This window comes from Castor canadensis, chromosome 3 (genome assembly GCF_047511655.1).
Source record: "Castor canadensis chromosome 3, mCasCan1.hap1v2, whole genome shotgun sequence".
Taxonomy (NCBI): domain Eukaryota; kingdom Metazoa; phylum Chordata; class Mammalia; order Rodentia; family Castoridae; genus Castor; species Castor canadensis.
The window spans coordinates 168,338,452-168,360,124 of NC_133388.1; the positions used below are offsets into that span (position 1 = coordinate 168,338,452).

A 21,673-nucleotide genomic window follows, 5' to 3' on the forward strand; every position below is an offset into this window, starting at 1 on the left:
ATATTATTTCAAAAACAATTCTATTTTCATCATTTGTAAAATCACTCATATTTGGAAATGCATGATCCAGAAATGTGTGGGTGTCATAGCTGTTAATCTCAGACCTGTATCTTGTTCTCTCTTTAAAATCTGAATTTGAATTTTTATTGCTCTCTCTTGAATAGGTTAGACACTGAAGAGCTTTAGTTTTGCTTCAGCACTCCCATTTCCTCTGCTCATATCTCTGCATTTGTTACTACTTGTCATCTTCAGTTCCCATCTCCTTGAACAAAATGTGAGCTCCTGTAGAGCAAGGAAAAATGCTTCATTCATCTCAGCACCCTCAGTGCCTAACAGTACTGAAGCCAAAGATCAAAAATTTTGAAAAAGAAGGAAGAAAGAGCAATATTGGGAGATGAAAGAAAGTTTCAGGAATGCAACAATAATGATAAGTGCAAAAGTATTTTAATAAATGTGGTAGAAGATTGTAAAAATTTCATTATAACATCTACTTGGCAAAACTGTCATGTTTGTTAAATGTTAATATATCTGTCAAGGAGGGGAAAACACTTGGAAGTAGAAGACCACTTCAAATACATAATAGTGTGCAGCTAACTTTAGTAAACTCTTTAAAAATATAGAGGCCTCCCCCCCAAAAAAGGCTATTTTATTAGGAAGACTCAAAAATATCACCGAATAACAATATGAGTCTGTACTATAACTTGACCTCAAAACTTGTACTTTCTCTGGCTGTTTAAAAGCAATAATCATGCATATGATCAACCCATCCCACTTATGGGTATTTATTCAAAAGAACTGAAATCAGGATCCCAAAGACAGAGTAGTAGTCCTATTTTAATTGTAGCAGTTGTCACAACACCAAGATGTAGAAACAACCTAAATGTCTAAGGATGGATGAATGGATATAAATATATATTCAAGGAGCTATTACTCAACCTAAAAAAAGAAAGAACACTGAAATATGTGACAGCATGGATGAACTTTAAGGACATTCAATTTAGTGAAGTAAGCCAGTTACAGAAGAGCAAATAGTGCAAGAATCCACTTACATGGGCCATTTAAAATAGTCAAACTCGTAGAAGCAGAGAGTAGACTAATGGTTTCCAGGCCTGAAGAAAGGAGGAAATATGTAATTGCTACTCAAGGGACTTAAAATCTCAATTATGCAAGATGAATAAATTCTAGAGACCTGTTATACATTTTCCTTATAGTTGACAATACCCTATTGTAGACTTAAAAGTTTGTTAAAAGTGTAAATCTCCTGTTGCATATTTTTATAAAATAATTCTTTTAAAGGAAAACGAAATCTTTTGTAGAGGAGAGAAACAAAAGAGGAAAGTTTAAAGAAAACTTTCACTTATACTCAATGTAGTTCTATTGTATTTATTTTTATTTTTTTGAAGGGGAGTGTTGTTCTGCCGCTCTAACCCAGGGTCTTGCATGGGCTAAACCAGTGCTCTTCCACTGAGCTACACCCCAGCCCCTATGGTTATGTTTTGTTTCAATATCTTGCCCATTGATAAATGCTCAGTCCCTTATGCAGTGCCTGGCATGTGATAGTGATAAATAAGTACTTATTGTGTAGTAAGTTTTTTGACTTGACCAAGATGGTTTTCGTGAATCAGGGTGAAGCTATGTCGCATTATTAACAAAGAGAATATACCACAAGAAATACTGCATGACTTCCAATGATAGGTGAAAAGTGGTGATGTAGTTTCTATATTGTTTACTGTAACATTTGGAGCTCTAAACCTTCTCCTAGGAAGTCTGATTACACCAAAACCAACGTGTTGGAGAGGCCATGTGGAGATGTTCAGTGGACATCCTACCCGAGGTCTAGCAAACATCTTCAATCAACTGCTTGCCGTGTGAGGGAGCTATTTGGGACATTTGGCCCCATGGAGTCTTCTTAAAAATGCAGCACCCATCATGCCATTCTCTGGGATCAACTGCATGAGGGACTCAAGCAAGAAATATCCAGTTGACCTCTTCCTGAACTTAGGACAGCAAAACTGTAAGCAAAATAAATTAGCTGGTGTTTTAAAGTTTATTTATTTTTAATTGACAAAAATGGTATATATTTGTGGTATACAACATGATATTTTGAAATATGTATACATTCTAGAATGGCTAAATTTAGCTAATTAACATTTATATTACCTAACATACTTATCCCTTTTTTTTGTAGTGGGAGCACTTAATATACATTCTATTAGCAATTTTTCAAATATTAAAAAAATTTTATGGTAAACCCTTGCTTTGGAATAGCTTCCTGCACCAGACCCAGAAGACTAGACCAAACCAGAATGGAGGCACTTGTGTTAAGTGCTTTATAATAAAACTGAAATTTGAAATGGGCTGGTTTAAAATAAACAAAGACAGAGATTCTAGTTATTCTGAATCAGGATAATAAAGTTGTTTGTGTTTTAATTTTATAACAAAAGTAACTTTGTTATGACCAATTTGCCTTTTTAAATCCTTTTTGTTATAAATATTTTATTAAAATATATTCATTATACAGGGGGGATTCATACTGACAATTCTAGTTAGGCTTATATTGTGCATCGGTTAGATCACCCCTATCATCTCTCCCCCTCAACTTCCTCCCCACCCCACTTAAAGCATTTGTAAGTTGTTCTTTGTTCTATTTCATGTAAGTACATGAAGTCCATCAATAATATACCCTCACATCAATCTCCTTCACCTCCCTCTCCACTACACTGGACCCACACACTGGACCCATTTTATAGTCTTGTCTTTCTTTGTTAATGTTTAAATTGATGTTCAAACAGGTTTCTTTGTGTATCACTGCTATGGGTATACTGTGTTTTGGTCTGTTCAACCCCTTCTATTACTCTTGCTTACCTCTTTACCTCCCACCTCCTTTTTCAAAAGTTATCAATACAATCCTTATATCCTCTACCTTCACAGATCTTATGTTTACGATATTACTGATGCTCTAGCATTTGCTTTTCCTTTTCCTGAGTTGCATAGAGTAGTTCCACAATTACTAACGTGGTCTGCATGTGAGTTTGTATATGATCATGATTGTTTTTGTGCATATGTTTATCTTTTGGATTTATCTTCCACATATGAGAGAAAACATGCAGCCTTTGTCTTTCTGAGCCTGGCTTACTTCACTTAACATGATGTCCTCCAATTGTATCCATTTACCTTCAAACTGCATGTCATTATTCCTTATGGCTGAGTAAAACTCCATTGTATATATATATACCCCAATTTCTTGATCCATTCATTAGTTGTAGGGCATCTGGGTTTTTCCATAGATTGGCTATTGTGAAAAATGCTGTGATGGACATCAGTGTACAGTTGCCTTTATTGTATCCTGACTTACGTTCCTTTGGGTAGATGCCCAAGAGCAGTATCACTGGATTATATGGCAGTTACTTTTTGAAGAATCTCCATACTGCTTTCCATACAAAGAGCCCAGACTTGATGGATTCATGGCCAAATTTTACCAGACCTTGTTTATACTCTCTCTTCAACAATATTAGAGATAAGGGCAAAACAGTTTCTGCCTGGCAGCGTGGAGGGTGTGAGGGAGCGGGAGCGGGTGGGGGAAAAGGGAGGGGGTGGGGGGTAGGGAGGAGAAATAACCCAAACATTGTATGCACATATGAATAAACAAAAAAATAAAATAAAAAGAAATATGGAAAAAAATAAAAAGAACCGATACCAAATGCTCCTCAAAATTTTCTAGGAAACAAAAAGGGAAGGAACACTACCAAACTCATTCAATGAAGCCAGCAAGCAATGCACTCATTCTGAAACCCACTAAAAATGCAACCGAAAAAGACCAGTCTCTTTAATTATAGACCAGTATCTTTAATGAGTATAGATGCAATGATTCTCAACCAACTTTCTTTTGGTATCTGCTTTCTTCAGGCCTTTTCTGTTTATAGAGCTTACCTCTTCTGCTCAGTTCCTAGGAACACTCACTCTAGTTTATAGAACAAGTTGTTGCCTGATTCTAGAATTCTAAACAAAACCCAATTAGATCTTTAAAATGAATTCTTGGTAATTTTGTCTTATAACAAAGTAGACAATACATTGTTGTTAACTACAGTCACAATGTTATACAATAGATCTCTTAAAAATCATTCTATCTTTATAATGGAAATGTTGTGTCCTTTGACTAACATCTCCCCAACCCTGTCGTCCATCTCAACTAATGACAACTTCTGTTCTATACTCTGTTTCTGTGAATTTGACTTTTTAATAGTTCATGTAAAATCTTGAAATACCTGTCTTTCAGTCTCTGGCTTGTTTTACTTACTATAATGACTTCCAAGTTCATCCACTTTATTTCAAATGATAAGATTCTCCTACCCCACCTCCTTAAGGATGAATATGTACTCTACTGTATATATATGCCACATTTCCTTTATCCATTTATTCATTGATGGATGCTTATCCATTGATGGTTATTATGAATAATTCTCCAATAGACATAGGAATGCAGATATTTCTTCATTATACTAATTATTTTTCCTTTGGATATGTGTCCAGTAGTGGGGTGTGTGGATCATATTGTAGTACTATTTTTAAGTTTTTAAGGAACCTCCATACTTTTTCCAATAATAGCTGTAGAAATTTACATGCTGATAAACATGGTTCCCTTTTCTCTACCTCCTTTCCAACATTAATTATCTTTCTTTCACCTTCTTGATAAAAGTCAAATCTAATTGTGGTTTTAATTTTTACTTCCCCAATAATTACTAATGCTGAAATTTTTTTCATATCCTTATTGGCTGTTTGTATGTCTTTTTTGAGAAATGTCTATTCCAGACCTTTCTCTACTTGTTAATTGAATATTTGTTTTCTTTCTATTGAGTTCTTTCAGTTCTTCATACATTTTGGATATTAGAATCTTATAGCTTGCGATCTGTTTTCTTCCAATCTGTAGGGTTTTGTTTCACTGTGTTGATTGTTTCCTTTGCTGTACAGAAGCTTTTTAGTTTCATGTAACACAATTTGTCTTTTTGATTTCCTTATCTGCTTTTGGGGTCATATTAAAAAAAAATCATTGCCCAAACTAATGTCATGGAGCTTTTACCCACTAACTCTTGGGAGTAATTTGTTATGTAGTACTTTTAGAACACTTCCATTTAAGAAACGTCTAATCAAAGCCTACTTAAAGCAGTTGAGAAGTCAGGTAAGAGTAGTTAGTAACAATTTTTTTTAAATAGAAAAAGAAAAATTTAAAGGGTTTTGCTTTAAATTTTAGGGGGGGCAAATGAATATAAGTAGTTTTTATTGGGATGGGTGCTAGCTGAACAAAGGAGAATATTGATCACAATCTGCATAATATAAAAGGCTTAAAGTATTTAAATATTTGGCATAAAGTTTGTTGATTTAGACAGAAAAACTTTGAAAAGTTCCACAGGTAATATTTTATACCAAACTCAGTAAGCATGCTATTTCACCCATCAAGCAGAGATTATATAAAAAGCATAAGATGGATTTTTATATTATTGATGCTAGTTACTGAGGCATAATTCTGAGATACATATTTTTAAAGAGGTCAATATGATAAAAGGAAAAAAAAGAAAAAGCTAACCTGCAAAAGATTCTAATGCATTTCATTAGCCCCTACAATGTCTTCAGATTGTTTCAAAATGGCTAAGGCTTTTTTCTCTTTTATTATGTAGCAGTTTAATGTGGAGTCTGGCAATGAACAGATATTGAGAAATCTTTCCCTTGGCAATCCTGGATTTTAAATGTCTTCTGAAATTTCAAGTAGCACACAATATGGCAATGTCTAGAAATGAATGCAGCACAGATCTTTCCTTCTGGGGAGAACATTAATTCTGATAATGAAAGTTCAGGACATTTAGCTTACGTGAATTGGCAGAAAGCTAATGTTCTCTGGAGAAATTTTAGAATATGGGCAATAATTATAATTGCAAAAGCTTAGGTTTTACACATATCCTGTGATAAGAAATTACCCTGCAAAGATTTTTAAAGCACTTTCAGTTTCTCAGGCTGCTGCTTCAGTCTTTCTTGCAAGTCATTTCTCATGTTTCTTTGAAACTTTTTCCAAATTCTTTTTTATTCCTTGACTTGTTGAAAATAAAAATTTTTAAAGTATTACATGTTAAGAAATATTTGCAAAAAATTAAATGTTAATGATGCTAAAATGCATAAAAATGACCTTCAGTTAGTCAAGTTGTCTTGCTCCCCAGGAACAACAGGTTTTAACTTATTTAGCATATTTTCTACGCATTTGCCTCCAGAATTTTAAACAATATGCTTTTCTTTTGTCATCAATAAATCATTTCAGTTATGGTCATCAAAGAAAAATAATTAGAAGGCCATTAACCAGGGGTTGGTTCTGTACCCAGAGTTCCTATGCAAACAAACTGGAAATTAACTTGGAAACATTTCTTATAAATGACTTAAAAAATAAAACAGCAAGATAAATCTCAGCAAGTCACAGGCAACCAGCTAACTGCTTATGTAACAAGGGCCTCTTTTAAGACCATGCTCATATTCAAATAAGGTAAATGCTCAACCTAGCACACTCAAACAAGTCAAGGGCATAGCTGTAGCCAAGTGGGTGACTCCTCAACACTGCTTTCCTGTTTCACCACTCACATTGCAAACACAGCCTCTCTTCTGGTCCTGACCAATTCCTGAATCATTCTTTGCTCCAATAAAGGTAGATAAATTTAATTTGTCTAAATCTTTTCTTTTAATGTAGTATGCAAAGATTTAACTCACAATTACTCTTCTCCTTTCTTACTCCTCATTTCCTCCTAGTATATAGCAATTTTTAGTTAAGGAATACTCAGTATTTTCACTATTATGATTATGTAAATATTGGCCATACTGAATTAGAAAAAGATATTAGAAAAATAAGCTTTAAAGCTATAAAGCTCCTTTATAGTGACTAAAGCACATGGGATTTTTTTTGTTGGTTTGGTCTTTTGGTTTTTTGATAGGACTAGAGTTTGAACTCAGGACTTCGTGCTTGCAAAGTAGGCACTAAACAAAGCAGGTGCTCTGCCACTTGAGCCATACTTCCAGTCTATTTTTCTTTGCTTATTTTTGGAGTTGAAGTTTTGATTTGTCCAGTCTGGCCTCAAATCATGATTCTACTGATCTTGGCCTCCTAAGTAGCTAAGATTGCAGGCATGAGACTCTGACACCTGGGTAAAGCTCATGTTTTATTTTTTACTTCATTTTCTTTGAAAAATCTAAATTTCCTACTTTCTAGTAGCTCTTTAAATACCTCTCAGTACAATTTTCCTGACAGTCAAACATGTCAGATGAATTATTAATCTCAGATATTTTTTCTTGAAACAGCCTTTCATGTTCTGATATAAACAGGTTGCTCTCTAGGCTGGATAAACATGTTTTTCTCCTCCTTTGAATTGTTTCATTTCATATTGAAAGTTACATTTGTTTCTGTCTTTTATTGATTCTTTTTCTTCTCTCATTTGGATTCAATTTTAAGTAAAAAAACAAACCTCCCTAAAGAGGTGTTTAAGTAAAGGAAGTTTTTTTTTTCATGTAAAGATAATCTATAGTAGGTAGCTTGACTGGTACTGTGGCTTCACAAATATCATGTAACCAGGCTCCTAATTTGTTCCTCTGCCATACTTACCATGCTGCTTCATGTCTAAGAGAGTGGTTCAGTCTCCAGTTTATCGTGTTTTCATTCCAGTCAGTATAGAAGTGGAAGGGTGACTCCTCCTTTAGAAACACATTCCTTACCCCAAACACAACTACTTGCTATTCCAACTTGAAAGAGAGCTTAGAAAATAAATTATTTTATCTGAGCCTCAATATCTCCACTTAAAATTTGGAATTGAGTTATTAAATATAATATGCACAACTTATAATTTAGAATTCCTAACCCTTTCATGTTCTCAGTTGGTTTTTGTGAGGATTGGTAAGTGAAGATACAAATAAGGATGGTGAATAAAGAGTAAAGGTACTTCTCTGGACACTTCCTTGTCCATGCAATTCTTCCTCCGGAAGATTCTTTTTGATGAGCCTTTCCAGTTTTGCAAATATAAAGGCACTCATATCCCTAAATAAATGGTATTATAAGATGTTTATGGACACAAGAAAGCATTTCCTTGAGAATAATAATCCTGTATATCTAGCTCTGCTTCCTATGGAAGAGATGAAATAAATGTGTATAAGGGCAAAGGACCAACCTCCACTTCCACACAAAAAAGTAGAGGAATGGAAAATGTCTTCCAAATATTTAATAGTTGGAAAGGGAATCAAGGCACTGAAAGGAAACTCATCATGATGGAAGGAGAGATCTGGACTGCTGACCTGGTTTCAATACCTGGACTCAGATGTTGCTGTGGAGGGCTACAGTTCAATGTTCTTCTGGAGGATCCAGATCACAGACACCATTACCACCCATTTAGAACTGGGACCAACTTGGGAATCAATAGAAATGTTTAATCCATCATTGTGGTAGAAATGGAAGCATTTTAATTTTTCTGTGGTTAGTGTTTTAAAGTGGAATTGAGCTTTATGAAATAATTAAACCTCAATATTTCTTAAATAACTTAGGGATATAAGGTGGCTTCAAAAAGATTTTGGTATTTCCTGTTTATATGAGTATATGAGAAATAGCTAATTTCAAAATAAAATAAATGTGACTGTTATTGAACAAAGGTTTGTCTAGAAACCAAATTGATCAGAACCTTGATATTGGACTTTAACTTCCAGAACTGTGAAAAAAAGTAAATCCTGTTTTTATGGCAACCTAAACAGACTAATGTGATCTGTACTCCAAGTTAATAAAGTAGATCATAAAATAGTTAACATCAAAATAATGAAAAAAATGTCATGATTAGAGATATGGGGGTTAAATGGGAACAAATATGTTCCATACCACAAGCACAAAACTAGGAAGTTACTCATTGCCCTCTCAGACACTCACATGAAGTCAAGGTAAGCTTAGCATTGGATTCAGCTGGTAATCTACTACCCTAGGATAACTAGTAGAGCATTTTAGAAGTCCAACAGAAGTAGATAGTGTTGGCAATAATGGCACTGATAGGTTTTGGTTCTTACTGCACCCTTAAGTTTCTGTTTCCCAGGGTCACAGTCCTGCCTCAAGTCTACCTTGAATTCCCCTTCTGCCCCAACCTCCAGTCAGCATGAGCCATAAGATCCTAATCAATCAGATCATGCCAAGTCTCACTGAGGGTTATTTAAGCCCCTGCCCTTCTCTCTCTCTCTCTCTCTCTCTCTCTCTCTCCCACGCAGCTTGCTCCTCGCCTGGCTGGCAATAAAGAATCTCTTGGCCAGATCACTCCTCTCTGCATGGTCACTTTGGGGCCTACAGGTAGATTTTTTTTCCTCTTTGATTTCAATATACTGCCTTTACCAAGTTAAGGAACTATTTTTTGAGAAACCATATCTCTGTAGTGACACGCATATGGGACAAGTTTTGTCAATGTCTTTTTTTTTTTTTTTTTTTACTGTTCTTAAAGGAATGAAAACAGATAAAATTCTATTGAAACCAACGTTCTCCAATTCTGGGATAACTAAATGCTAAAATATATTTTCTTTGACTCTTTAAAGTAACTCTGCTGTGGGAAATCATGAATAAAACCTTGCTATATTTCAATGTTTCTTTTTGCTTTGTAAATTAAGTTGGGCTCTTTATTACCTTTACTAGTTAAGAGGGTAGACTTGGTGATAAGATAGCTTTGGGATGACAGGAAAAATGACCCTTCCAGAAACAATGCACAGGCTCACTGATATTCAAGAAATTCTAATTTCTAATTATCTACTTCTTACTTTAACAATAGAGTAAACTATTAGAAGTATCATGGAAAAGGTTTGCTGAGCTTAGGACACAGTCCATTTATTATTCATTTCCACTTAGCATTGGGAGAAGGCAGTTTGATTCATATCTGATTTCTTGGTCACTTATGCATTTTAAGCACTGGTAGGTATCTTTTGAGTGAGGTTTTAAAAATTATGCTTTTGTTTTGAGAAAAAGAAAAACACTAATCCATTCCTCTGGATGAGTTGTAACTTGCTTATGTGAAGGTCACAAATTTTAAATCAGGTAGATCTGGGTTTAATTTTGGGCTCTACCACTGGTGTATGACCTTGAGTATGCTCTTTCACTTTATCTGCGTAGTACGGTAGGATAATGATGAGGATTAAATGGGAAGAGACAGAAAAGTTTTGACACAAAGCCCTGTACACAGCAGTTGTTTGATAAGTCATAGCTATTGGTGCTATTGAGATTCTGCTAGCACGACTAATGGTGAAGACATGTACTAAGACCAGAGTGGAAAGAGTTCCTTTCTCTGATTTTCATGTTCACTCAACACTAATTCTGAAAATGTTCATGAGGTATCAACCATGTGTCCAACACTGAACCAAGCACATAGTGTAACAGAATACACAAAATAGGTATGACTTCTGTGTTTATTACACTTACAGACTAATCATGGGCAGTATTAAACTCAATAAGGCTAACCTCTCTGAATGAAAATTCATAGTGCTGTGAAAAAATATAAGAGGAATGAAATTTAACTAAGGGATAAACAATGAGATCTGTGAAGGTATAAGAAACCTGAAAATAATTGGGCAAAGAGGCTTTAGGAAGAGGTATTGCAAAAGCCCTTGACTAGAAAAGAAGTATGTGCTCTTGAGGAGCTGTAAGAAGAGCAATGTGACTGAAATTTATGTGGAGGGTGGGGAGAAATGGTAGGACATGAAGAGAGAGAAGTAGACATAGGACAGATCCAACTTGTTAAAGAATGGATTTTTTTTCTTTCCTGAATACACTGAAAAGTCATTTTGAATGGAAGAATGATATTTCTAGTTTATGTAGTTTTTAAAACCCTTTGACAGCTTTGTGGATACTGAAGTAGAGAGATGCGGAGCAGAGCAGGATTATCAGTTAAAAGCTGTTGTATTAGTCTAGGGAAGATATAATGGTGGCAGTCAAGAAAACGAATGGCTATTTTATACACATGCACACATACATTAGGTAATGCTTTCAAAAACCATCCTGTTTTTAATTTGATGAGTCAGAGAAAACCAAAATGATGTTCAATGCCACGCAGGTAGAGAGTGGTGTTGCTGGAAACCGACCTTGTATCTAGCGTGGTTCTAAAGTCCATTTCCTTAAGCATGACTCCATTCTGTACTTGCCACCTAAATGCAGAGAATGAATCTCACTTCTACCCCTCTGCATGACTACCTTTGAAGCTTTAAACCCTCTGCTGGGGAGCAGTGGCTTGTGCCAAGAGCCTTTCTCTGAGGCCTCCTCAATCACTTTCACATCTGCCTCAATATCAGCATCACCCGTGGTTCCAGGAGCCCTCCTCCAGAGTGCTCTAGTGTTTCAGGAAACTGGACTTTATAGAAAGTGAGAGGAATTATCAGAGTCTTATCCTTGTACATTAGGAAAAGTGGAATGGTAATTGCTTTATACTGTGTGGTGCTTCAGACAATGAAGCAGAGGAATCAGAATAAGTATTTTGCAAGAACTGTGGAAGATGACCAAACCAGATGTGTTTTTGATCAATGACAAATAAGAATTCAAAGCAGATTTTAAGGGAGTATTCTTTGGGAGAGGAGAAGGAGGTAAATAGACTTATTAGAAACATCTCAACATAATTGAAGAGAGGAGACATGGGGAAAACACATCAGATATTGGAGAAGGGAAATTCAGCAATAAATGATACCAATTTTGAAAGGTTATAATATACAATTAAATGCATAATTTCTTTTAATTCACTCTCACAATAGCACCTATTTACTGAGGCACAGGGATATCAGGAAATTAGACTTGCATCACACAGCTAATAAGTGGTGGAGTCAGGATGTTATGCCCACCTGTCTTCAGGGCTGAACTTGATTACTACATCCTCCCAACACTGAAAGGGAGACAATGTGATGTGTTTTAAATGAATCCTATCAATGAATCTTGCCTTGACCCCCCCCTCCCACCAAGCTGGAAAGGAGCCCATAAAGGAGAATGTAAAATAGAGGAAAATAAGTTGCCTGAATAACCAGTAGAATGCTCTCCTTTTAGAAGACAAACACTTGCTGAAAGAATTAAGGAAAGATTACAAAGCTTGACAAACAGCACAGGCAAACCCTCAAAGGCTTTGTCTCTGGTGACAGAATGAGGTCTCTGAAGAGTTATTGCAGATACCAGACAAATGGTTGCACATTTTGAATCATGCATGGAGAATAATAAGGGTGATGAGATTTCTGTTCTTATTGTCCCTTTCTTTGGTTTGACGTATTGTGGAGGGAGTAGGGCATAGGAGAAGGGATTTGTGTTTGGTTTATAGATTTTAAAATGTATGAAATGCCAATAGTTAGAACTTAACTGCTTGCACTTCAGTCAAAGGAGCCTATTTCAAGTGTGAGGATATGTTATCAAAGACAGAAAGGACTTCTCAATCCTTGGCCAAGGCTGTTTATGGAGGAACACAGTGAGCTCCCAAAGATATTTGTGGATTGCATTGGCTGCGTGAGTAGTTACTAGGTAAAATGGACAGATGCAATTATCAAGTACTTTCTGTGTCAGGCACTACTCTAAATGCTCCCCTTGCTTTAAAATATCATTCAGTTTTCATAAGATGTCATGTACTAGGTGCTATGATTACAATAATCACCACTTTATGGATAGGAAAACTGAGGCAGAGAAAGTTAAAATTTTATCTAAGCTTGTATCATTTTTAGATGTTAAAGTTGTGTCAGTTTTAGGTGTTAAAGGGCAATGGGTTACACTGAATGTTTCTGGTGACATTTGGGAAATGTGTGAGTGAAAAAAAACTATGGAGCAGAATCCCCTTTAGTCAACTGTGACATTTTTCCTTCAAAAATTTACTCTCCTAACTGTAGTTCCCTGATTTTTTTCCCTTATCATAGTCATTCTCAAAGTCACCTGCATTTTCCTCCCCTATAGCACACAAGGCCAAAATGAAATTGGTACCTTTCTCTTCTCTGAGGCATTTTAAAAGCATCCTCTGCAGCCAAGTGGGAGACATGAACTTTTAAAATTTCAGTCAAAAACATTAAAGCAAATGGGAGCTATAAAAAGGTTGCCACTGTATCTGCTAAAAGCAAAGGTTTTACTCAGACAATCTGGGTTCCAGTTACTTCTATTACTTACTGATTGTGTGTCTGGTACTCTGTCTTTGTGGCTTTAGGCAAAATTATCTGATCAGTAAAATATTATACCCATTCCAACTCCATAAAATAGTTTGGATGATTCAATTAGAGAATATAAGCGAAGCTTCCTGGAATAATTTCAACAGGTCTCATTTTTCCATTTGCATACATGTGTATATGGTATTTGGAACTATTCCAGGAATGCAAGAGGGGGATAAAGGAGAATGATGGAGGGAGGGGTGAATGCAACAATGTACCCCTAGAACAATAAAAAAAAAATGGAAAAAATATATTTGAAAGGAAAAAAAAGTGAGGCTTGGGGAAGTAGACACCTAATAGATGGTGGCTATTATCTTCATTTATATTATTATTAAAAATGGTCAATGCTTGCACTTTAGGTTCTGCCTGGCACATACTGAGCATTCAGTAAGTGGGAATCGCTATTATTATCAATATTTTTTGTTCTGAAATGCTGGTATTGGTAGAACAGACTAAGCAGCAGATTAGAATCTATTCAGTAAGTTCACTTTCATCCTTACTGAACTGAAATTCCATGGTAATTTTCTAATTTAAACTATTTGGTTCTTTATTGGAATAAAAGAGAAAAACCATAAGATACAGTGCTGGAGTTACATATCAGGCAATACTATTTATGTCATTTCATCTCCTTACTTTGGGGTTCAAGCCTGGGATCCTGCTCCCTCCATACTCTATTGAGAGAAATCTGGTTGATATGAATTATGGACTCTAGTTTGGCAACAAAAAATATGAGGCTCATCTCTCTTAGTGAACTCTGAGATAAAAGTTGTTAAGCTTCAGAATCAGAATGGGGCAGTGTCAATAAAAATGTGAATAAATAGTTTTGCAAATATAAAAATATAATATCATAAAACTAGACCAAGCATTTATTAATCTAAATTTGAAAAATCTCAAATAATGATTTAACTAAATTTTTTATCCTTTAATTCAGCAGGTTTTTATTTAGTGCTTTCTGTTCCCTAAGTCCTTAAAATTTGTATCATTTAAATACCCAACAATAGAATTGGTCATAGAATTGAATTGAAAAATAATGAGCTAATAAAGTAAAATTGAAGTTTGTAATAATGTGGAATAATAATACTTCCATTTGTGGTTTGTCTTATTTAGCAAGTTTGTGTTTTTTCATTTTCTACCTCAGTCTTATCTATATATTAGCAAGTTACATCAGTTTCATTGGCTTTTCTTCACCAAGTATTCCTGATTTCACTTGAAGTCATGATCATGGCAATTGCAAACTCTTCTTTCACTTCAATATTCATCACTAGTACTTTAATACTCAAATCACATTTCATATTTCAAGTGTATCTAGAAAATTAGAAAAGGGCTGCGTATATAGGAATCAAACAGTCAATGTAGAGTGAAAGCAAAGAATCAATGCAGGTGGTCAGGTAGGTATTGCATTAATGAATAAATCATGAGACATTTAGGCAAAGGGTCCAGACAGCACTGAAGTAGACAGTGCTGATGGCAGGGAGGATGGCACTGAGTTGATTCTAAGGGCAGATGTGAGTTTATCACTTGGTTATCTCCTGGGCAGGGCTGTGATAAATAAATTAGAGTGGTCTGTGATGAAATGACAGATCAGTGTACCTCACTGCTGTTTGAATGCTTCATCTTGTATGTATATGTGTGCTTCTGGTTCAGTCTCATAAGTCTGGGCATGTCTAGTTATACCCAAGTTACATTCATTGTGCCCAATGTCTGGAGGTTTGTACAAACATTATTTTTCTGTGTAAACAAGCTGTTTTCTACTGTGTCTTTTCTGGAGTCACTCCATTTTGGGAATGCTCTAGAGACCATAGGAGTACTTCTACTCCCATGCTACTTACTCCTTGTCCATGCCCCTTCTTACTGGCACCTGGCACAGGTAGCATTATTTTTTCCCCTTGCTCCTTCAGGCTTAGAGGTAGCAATTCTTTCACCTGTTCATAGTTCCTGAGTGCAAATATACCTTTTGCTGGTTTCATTACCTCTGTCCACTCCTCTATAGACTGTCCTTTTGTCACATATTCCTCAAAATCTCTTATGTGTGAGCTTTCTCTTTCTTACCTGAATTTTGACTGATACCTACATTTAGTTATCTAGTAAACAGCTGCATCTGTAGAGCGAGGAATCTGTTAAAAATATAACAGAAACTCACCTCAAACAGTTTTAACATTTCAAAATTAGTATCTCTACCAATCAGCATCATTAGGTGACACTGCTTGGCTATCATTTTAATTCATATTTATATCTATATTTCTAGTAGTATACATGTAGAGCATTGGCCTTTAGTGACTTCCAGGCAATAATTTATCTGCTAGCTTTTATTATCCTGAGATAATAAATTAACTCACATGTTGTTTTGTGTATTTTAGCCTTACATGCCCAAGCATAGGTTTGGCACGTGTCTGGTTAGGTACACTGAGACTTTTCCATAAGAGATCAAGTTGCTCCTACTCTTTGCCTCACAATTTCTCTTGATTGTAGAGAATAGCGACATGAAACCAGAAAGGAAACACTGTGTTTTACACTGTAGCAGGAAAATCAAAAGGAACAGACAAGCTTCCATATAGGTGACAATACAGTTGGAAGAATAAGTACTAATTAGCTAAATGAAAAGCTCAAGCTGTGATTGTTGAAGAGTTTAATTTTAGAGCAAATCGAGATGTTTTCCCAATTCTTGAGAGGTAGAAGGAGACAAAAGTTCAGAACATCCCACCTGCAAAATCTTGTTAGTAAGACCATTCTATGGCTCAGAGTGCACATCTCTGAAGCTATTTAAAGGAAATGCTAAGAAATATTCTGGTTGAGAATTAAGTCCTTTGGTTATTTAAACATATCTTACTCTGAAAAAAAGTAAAAATATTATCCTGAAAAATTCTTTAATTATATTAAGGGAAGTCTATGAATGTATACATTACATACTAAGATTAGGTTTGTTATAGTATTGATAGAGTCTTCTATAGAAACTACTATTCAAATATATTGCTATGGAATGAACAACAGAAAAAATTATTTCTGCCTGGCTCAAATGATCACATTGAAGATAAAAGGAAGATTGTAAGTGTTTTTCTTCACTCCAAGTTAGTAATTATATTTATGTCATCCAAGATTTCCTGTTAAAACATAACAGGAGGTGGGGTCTTTGGGAAAGTGACAGTCATCGGGTTAGTGCGCTTGTAAAAGAGACCCTCAGAGAGTTCCCTTGTCCCTTCCCCCATGTGAACATATAGTGAAAACACTGTGATCTATGGAACAGAAAGCTGTCTGAACAGAATTTGATGATTGTCATTTGTTGATTTCATTTTCTGAAATCAGACAAGTCAGTCTGTTTCCCATAATGTTTTTACTTCTTAAGAAGAAAAAAAAGAGGATCAGGATATTCACGGTAACCAGTCTCCTGACTTCATTTTCATTACTTATTTTTACTTTGAGATTATTAACAGAGAATAAATAATGTAATTTACAGTTTTTTTTTTTTTTTTGGTGTCCTTGGTTGTAGAGTATGTCAGGAGACAACTCATTTTAAGATTTTGTATTACTACAAATAGTTCGCATATTTCAGGATTTAGTTCTCTTTTCACCAGCATTAAACCTAGCTATTTGAGATCTAATTCAGGCTCTTTCTTCCAGACATTGAAAACACAAACAAAACAAAGAAAAACAAAACCAAAATCAGAGTTGAGTAGCTGAGCATTGCCTTTATTATGGTGATCCTCCATGCCTTCTCTGCCTTTGGCTTCAGTTATTTCCTATGAATATAAGAGACCTGACTGAGAGAATGAGGTCTTAACCTCTTCTCCTGTCTTTCCTTCCAACAAAGTCATTTGATGTAAAGACAAGACTGTGCCAAACATATTTATCATAGAAATTTCTGTATCAACTTTAAGTTAATCCTTAAAAAATGTGTTTGGCCTTAATAACAAGTCTCCTGAAAAAGCTGGCTTGGTATTTTGATAAATACAAGCCTTGGTGCTGATGTGTGTGCAGATTTTCTGAACTGAATATAGTTCACTTGTTTAACATCATGATAAGAGATCAGCATGATAGAACTGGCAGTGATCCTGAAAAATATTAACTTGAAAATCTCATTTGGAAAAATTCCTTTACATGGCAATTATAATAAGTATTTTAATAAAAGCTGGAAATTCTTGGTTATATGTATGTATAATTATAATCTTCAATTATTAACTAGGCTTCTGGTTAAATTTTACTTACATTTCTGATTAAGGGAGAGGTATACTTGATACTAAGCAATCAACACTTCATTTTTGCTCATTCCTCATAGAAAATATTTTGGATTCTGGTAGTCATCATTTCTACCTGAAATTTACTCTGACTTCACGATTGTACCTGATCATATTCTGTACATAACTTGAACAGTGAATTTAAAACAAGGCTTTTGCACTGTATGAATGACCCTAGAAAATTAAAAAATAACCAACTCTTTGGTCAAAATTCTTCTAAGAGAGCATTTTCCTCTAAATACATATCAATATATACAAACTACAGAATAGCCCAATATACCAAGAGCGTAACGAAATAACAGAAAGAAAAGAAAATACATTCATGAAACTAGATCAAATAAATCTCAGAAAAAATTAGAAAATAGTATCTTATTGTTTAATAAATGACTTTAATAGAAGCCAAATGAAACTTTGATTCTCGTATAAAGGTCAATATAAAATTAAGATTTGGAAATATAAAATTGTTACCTATGTATGACATCTGTGAAAAAATTACAAAGGCACGTATCTCTTTTGATGACCATAAGGCTATTTACCATTCTTTATTTCATAAATGATATTAGACACACACACACATAAGGCACAAAGTAACTATTTTCCAAGATAACATCAGTTACCTAGATGCTTAGAAGGCCCACTAGTAGAACAATTGTATTAGGAATAGCTTGTAATTTACCTTCAGTGGTAGATACAAATCTTTACTCTTTAAACATTAAGTATGGTTCTATACAGACAGGTATAAAGTACATCCCATCTTCAAAAGAGATAAACTACTAGTATACTCAAATTATAAACCTTCGCTGCAAAATTTAATACCTTCTTCCAATACAAACTGTTTGATTCTAGCAAAAACAAATCGAGTTATCTTTATATATTGCTTCATTTCAAAAAACTAGGACGAGAGACTTGATAGGGATAAATCATTTTGTAAATGTCTTCACAAGTGTTAGGATTTGCTTCACACTATAATATGTCATAGACACTAATTTCTTGGAATGTAAGTTTTGTACAGGCAGAAGCTGTCTGAGTTTGGTTCAATGATATGTGCACAGTGCCTAGTACCAGCAACTGAATTGCTGTTGTTGATGATTCATGTTAAAATCACACTACCATGGTGACCCATTTCATTCTTGCCAAGAATATAGTGTAGGACAGAAATTTTTTCTAGCTCTTTGATTTTACAGAAAAATAAAACTTTATACCTTGGAGGAAACTTCAGGATAATATGCTCTGTTCTCTTATACCTGAATGTCTTATTTCCCAAGCAAAATAATTTAATTGTGGATCCCAGGTTAAGCCTGCTTTTCAAAAGCTAGTCTTACTAACAGAATGGGAATGGTTGAAATTAGGTTTTTGATTGATGATGTATCAATTCAAACAGTTTGGAAAAGGGTTCTTCCCAGTTTCCCTTCTTATTTAGAAAATATTTTGGTGAAGCTAATAGCTTTAGAGTTACAAGTCACCCAGCTAACAGGAGTAAAGTTAAAGAAACTACCTGCTTCAATGTTAACAACATGACCTGGACACCTTTAACTAGTTCCAAACTAGTTGTTTGTGCCAAACACGCTTAGTATTACTTTAGTAACCACTAATCAAACACTTTCAATTGTCGAGACATTCCTGAAGCAAGTAAGTTTTACATGCACAATTTCTGCCCTCTGCCTAGCATATAAAGTATTTAAGGTTTTCATCAGTCTCTTGAATTTCTAACAACAACTTATTGTATATTTGGAAACTTCTATCATAAGCCAGAAATAGAAAGTAAAATTAAAATATTATTTTATAAAGTTCTTGTTAAATTTTGGTTGCATTCTCCTCTGCATAAATTAGATAGGTATCCAGAGTTGAATGCTAATTATTTATGACACAGATAAATTTCAGAGCTGCTTTTTTCATAACTAATAAAATTTTGACAACAATTCCTCTATTAGAGGATTTTGATGAAAATTGTATGAGATAAATATGCCAGCTATCAAGTTGATCTGCAGATCCATTTTTCCAATCAAAATTCCCACATATTTTCCTTTTTGATTTTAAAGTTTATGTGGAGATGAGAGACAATTTTATACAGACAGTAGCCAAGGATATCTTGAAAAAGTAGAACAAATTTTGAAGTTTTTCACTGGTACTTTAGGGCAATGATAGACAAGCTAATCAATGGGACAAAATAAAATTTCAAAAGCAGATCCAGATATCCTTAGTCATTTGAAATACAATAAAGATGACATTCACAGTGAAATGGGGAAAAAATGGTCTTTTTGTTAAACAGTGTTGCCACAGTTGGATATCAGTTTGGAAAAAAAGTGCATCTGAACTGCTCATACAAAAAATAAATTCCAGGTGAACTGATGATATAACAGTGAGAGGGAAACAAAGCTTTCAGAAGTGCCATCTTCATGACCTTGCCATACTCAAAGATTTCTTGGGCAGAATACAAAAATACTAACTATAAATTTTAAAACTTAAAATGGAATTACATTAAAATTAATAATTCTTGTTTACTATAAGACACTGCTAATAATATCTAGGAGAAACCTATTGCCAAAGAAAAATATTCATAATATATTTGCCAAAGAAAGGATTTATATTCATGATATAGTTTAACACTCTACAATTCAATAATCTGTGGCAAATTTGACCCAATAGAAAACTGGCCAAAAACACTTGAACCCTTCTCACAAGAGAATGTTCAGTACGTCAGCGATCATATGGAAGGATGCAGAACATCAAGAGCTTCAGGGGAACACTCACCATGTACAATATAAATTTATCACAAAGAACTAGTATCCAAACTACATAAAGAATTTCTGAAAATCAAATCAATAAGATGAACTACCCAATAGAAAAATGGGTAAAAGACTTAAATAGACCTTTCATAAAGGATGGAATCCAAAGACCAATAAACATGCAAAGGTGTTCAACTTCTTTAATTATCAGGGAAATACACAGTGAGATTCACCTCATAATGACTGGATTGGATAAAGTCTGACAATAGAAAGCATAAGAATTTGAAATGGTATGTGATCTGTTTTCTTTTTAAAACTGCCCAATTAGTGCAGTTCAGAAACACTTGGGCATTGTCTATTGAAGCTAAACCTATGTGGCCCTACTCAATATGTCTAGGTATGTACCATAAACCTATCCACATGTGTATAGACACTTAAAAATTCTCATAGCAGTATTATTTAACAACTGTGAAGAACAACAGATGTTGGCAAAGATGTGGGGTGGGGTGAAGGAAGCAACCCTTATATGTTGTTGGTAGAAATGTAAATTAGTGCAACTACTATGGAAAGCAGTATAGAGGTTCCTCAAAAAAACTAAAAATAGTGTGTGATCCAGCAATACCACTCCTGGGGATGTATCTGAACAAATACAAGTCAGGATACAATAGAGATTCTTACATACCCATGTTGATTGCCAAGCTGTGGAAAAATCCTAGATGCCCTACAACTGTAGTATTTGTACACAATGGAGTCTTATTCAGCCACAAAGAATAAAATTATGTTGTTTGCAAGATCATCATTAAGTGAAATAAGAAAGGCTCAGAAGGACAAAAGTCATATGTCTTTCCTTATATGTGAAAGAAAGCTAGACCTAAAAGATAAAAATATATAAATATATACACATGATCACACACACACACATATATATGGGAGAGAGCAAATATGATTGTAATAGTATGATTGTCTAGGGGTATTGGGGGAGGCAAGAGAGGACAAGAGAATGACAGAGTGAATAATATCTAAATACATTGCATCTTTGTATGAAGATGAAACAATGAAATGTATTGAAAACTGTTGAATAAAAGGGGGTTTGGGGTCAAAAAGAGCATAATAGGGTTAATCTGATTAAAGTACAATATATGCTGTCTGGAAAATTATAGTGTGGTGTATGCTATCTTAGTGCTGACTGTTACATAGAGTAGGGTTAGTTTGGCAAAAAAGGAAAACTCAGTCAATAGCACTGGATGGGGGGGAGGTGTTCTACCAAGTTGAAAGCTGTATACTGGACTTGTCCTTATATCCTCCTGTCTCACTTCTTTTCTCTAGGAAATGCTACAGAATTTAATTTTCACAAGTATAATGTGACAGCACCATATTGCTTCTATTTTTGACTTGGGGATTCTTTTGGATGCTGTGACATAAGATAGCTGTGAGTACTTAAAGGTGCTATGTGGCACCTTTTGACTAATGGTAGAGAAATCTTGTCCCTTCTTTTCCTGAAGTAAACATTCTAAGGCTTAATCTCTGTCT

The 21,673-nt window shown here is 34.7% G+C and overlaps 1 long non-coding RNA gene across 1 annotated transcript in view; it reads left to right on the forward strand.

The window, feature by feature from the left end:
* Positions 1-6,546: 6,546 nt before the first annotated feature.
* LOC141421363 (uncharacterized) overlaps positions 6,547-21,673 on the forward strand; it is a 71,175-nt gene continuing 56,048 nt past the window's right edge. The window contains exons 1-3 of the long non-coding RNA XR_012445953.1: positions 6,547-6,682; positions 9,262-9,340; positions 21,470-21,572. This is a non-coding gene — a long non-coding RNA (uncharacterized lncRNA). The remainder of the gene's footprint in view (positions 6,683-9,261; positions 9,341-21,469; positions 21,573-21,673) is intronic.